Here is a 3761-nt window from a genome sequence, read left to right as displayed (position 1 = left end):
GCCTCTGGGTTGCTCTGGGTTAGTGGGATCTGCGCACTTACTGCATCGGGTGCATTGTTAGCATCAGGTGCCCGCAGCTTCTTTCCTTTCCTAGATTTTCTCTTCTCCCCTATCGAGTGTTCTTCTATGCTCTTTGTCGTAGAGTCCTCAATTGGAATCGGATCCGCGGCTAATGGTGGCCGAATTTTCGGTTCCGCATTTAATCGAGGCTCCAGGTTTGCGAGTCTCGCGCTAAGACATTCGCCCATTTGCCTCATTAAACGACCTTCCAGCTCGGCTAAGAGTTGTGGTAGCTGCGAAGATGGTGAAGAAGTCCGTAATGGCTCTTTATGCACCGGTTTCCTTGAGCACTCTTGTATCAGGGTTCTCAACTCAGCCATTTCTTTTTGAAGTGCTTCCACCTGTCCACGAAGTCTCTCATTTTCGTTCCGGAGCGCCCTCGTTTCCTCGCTGACTGTACGGTCAGCTAGCTCTTCGGCGTCTCTACGGATCGAGGTTACCGCCTGTTTTAGCGCTGAGACAAAAGTGCCCTTCAGGTTACTCGAGTGTCGGGCGACTTTTTCCACTGCAGCGAGACTGGCCTCAATCCTCACCTTTGGATCAGCGTGACGTTCGGTTTGCGCTGTGCTTCCAGTTTTTGTTGGGGGACTGGGGGTCGCCTCTAGTAGTTCTGCTTCAACCCTCTTCTCCCGTTCTACTCGTTGGAGTTTACTTAATGCAGCCCGCGACTTTCTCGTCGAGTGAGGGGTTCCAGCGTCGCTAGAGCTGCATTCTTCCTTCCTTCTTTTCCGACGAAAAAATCGCGCCGGTCGCCCTTGTACATGTGGTGAGTTGATGGAGGTAAACGATACGTCAGCGCTGAGCATCTCACAGCTCGTCTCCAGGCTGGCCTCCATCACTTGTCGTCCGACATTTTTTCCTATGGCAGTAATGGCCTCAACTTCACGGTCTCCTGTGCTGTTATTTGGACTCAATATGGGTAGTGGAGTTCGCACCAGCATAACTCTACAATCTTTGAGTGGGACGGGCGTACTCCGGTTAGACATCTCGCCTCCGTCCCTTGTATTCTCCTTCACATCACCACATCCTACCACTCTTCTCTCCTCATCCTTCTCTTCCTCATGAGTTTTGCCCCCCCCCAGAGTACGGTGGGGCTGAGCCATGGCATCGCCATGGGTGGGATTTAACCCACCTGGGGTAGTTAAACGTGTATTCGAACTCATGCTTGCTTTTATTTGACCAGGGGCCGCTCCCCTGTGGCCCTCTTTAAGACCCATGTACCGCAGCCGAGTGCCCGAGCTGTAGCGAGTCCTCGCCGTCACTCCGGAGGGAACCGGGGACGCGTTTTTTTTTTTTTTTTTTTTGTTTTTTGGCGCTAGGCATTGACCTGCCCGTCAACGACCTCAATTCCTCATAGAGGGGATTAGGTGTCCGACGCCACGCTCATCAGCGCCGAACGTTAGGGGATTTTTGTATCAAGGTTTCCTTCCTCTTGTTGCCCAATAAGGCCTCTCCTTCAATTGAACACAGAACAATCACAAGCTGAAGAGTATTCGAGCGTTCGCCGCTATATGCTGACTATATCGCCAAAAGGTATATCCAATAATTGCCGGTTCCGCTGGCTATCCATCGTTCCACTGCACTTTGGCCCAAGAAGACAACAACAACACCAGATTTAATATTGGTTCTCCCGAGATTATTGTTTGCACCCCGCAAGTTCGCGTGGCATGTAGCTACACCGCATCTAGCACGTTTCTTAGAAAAGAAAGAGTCGAGAGCAGATGAGGCCCAGAGTCAAGTACGCAGTAGCGCTATGAAGCAGACCCCCTCCCTGGCCGCCTCCGGCACACTCCAAAGAACACCAATCGGGAACGTCGAATAAGTAAAAGTCCCTCAGTTTCACCTTTGAGATCAAATGATCTCTCCAGCTTGCTAAGGGCTCACGGAAATCTTTTCCGCTGGGCGCTGATGCCCTCTCCAGAGACTAGCCTTCGAAGTGAAGGCCAGCCTATACCTCCTTATTTGCTTCCCCTTTACGACGGCATTGCTGCAATCGTTCCAGGTACTAAGCCCCCCCGGCACGACAAGCCTAGGAGCCGCGGGTAAATTCGTCCGCGGAGGGGGGGAACCTAACCTAACCTAACCTAACCTAACCTAACCTAACCTAACCTAACCTAACCTAACCTAACCTAACCTAACCTAACCTAACCTAACCTAACCTAACCTAACCTAACCTAACCTAACCTAACCTAACCTAACCTAACCTAACCTAACCTAACCTAACCTAACCTAACCTAACCTAACCTAACCTAACCTAACCTAACCTAACCTAACCTAACCTAACCTAACCTAACCTAACCTAACCTAACCTAACCTAACCTAACCTAACCTAACCTAACCTAACCTAACCTAACCTAACCTAACCTAACCTAACCTAACCTAACCTAACCTAACCTAACCTAACCTAACCAACTCTGGCAAGCCCTGACATCGGCCGGCAGGATACACGTGGACCTGCAGAGGGTTTGGGTAGAGGACCAATCCCCTCTGGTCCAATGCACAATGTGTCTGGGGTATGGACATACCCGCAGGAACTGTAAAAAAGATACAGAGGTGTGCAGTCACTGTGGAGGAGCCCACATGAGGGCCGACTGCCAGATCCTCGGGGAAGGAAAGCCTCCCAGCTGCGTTAACTGTAAAGCAATGAAAGGAAGAGACGCAGAGCACGGAGCCTTCAGCCAGAGCTGCCCAACCCGGCAGGGATGGGACAGGGCAGCGAGGCTGAGTTACGCGTACTGTTAAAAAAGCCGAGGGCTCCAACATAAACACCGGCTTTCTCCTGGCACAGGCGAACCTTGGAAGAAAGAGAATCGCGAACCAGGAGTTTATAAAGGAAGCGGGGGGTAGGAAGGTAAAGATAGCACTACTCCAGGAACCGTACACAGGGGCCAATAAACAGATGGCAGAAAGCCCTATGTACAGAGTAGTGCAGTGCGTTCCCACAGGGAAGAAACCGGTGAAGGCGGCGGTACTTGTTTTCGATGAACACATCGAGGTCTCACAAGACAAATCACTCACCACCGAGAACATAGTGGCCGCCGTCCTGAGAACGGACAAGTGGGAACTAGGGGTAATATCAGTGTACTTCGAAGGCGATGAACCCATCGAACCATACCTCGTACAGTTAAGAGGCTTCACGAGAAAGTTAAAAACCAAGATGGTACTGATTGGAGGGGACGTGAACGCATGGAGTGAGTGGTGGGGGAGCCGGAACGAAGACACAAGAGGAAAGGAACTACGAGGGTTCCTTGATGAAGAGGGGCTGAGCATCTTAAATTGTGGAAACACACCCACCTTCGACACCGTTAGAGGGGGCCGTAGATACACGAGTAAAGTCGACATCACAGTATGTACAACGGCTCTCCTCAGCAAGGTAACGAAATGGTGGGTTGACACATCAATTACCAGTTCGGATCACAACACAATATTTATGACTACAGCCCTTCAAAAACCCCAAACGCACACCCTACCGAAGACGACCCGCAAATACAAAACAAAAAACGCAGACTGGGAGGATTTTAAAGAGAAAATAAAAACGGAATTGACAAAACAAGGATTAGACAAAGGAACGATGAAAGAACTGGACACCAAGGCCAGGGTCAACAACGCAGTAACGGAATATACCAACATAATTATAAAAGCCGCCGAGAAGCATATCCCCAAACTGAAACAAAGAAAGAAAAGCTTCGAACCACCCTGGT

This window comes from Pieris rapae, chromosome 17 (assembly GCF_905147795.1).
Source record: "Pieris rapae chromosome 17, ilPieRapa1.1, whole genome shotgun sequence".
NCBI lineage: Eukaryota > Metazoa > Arthropoda > Insecta > Lepidoptera > Pieridae > Pieris > Pieris rapae.
This window is presented reverse-complemented; position numbering follows the sequence as displayed.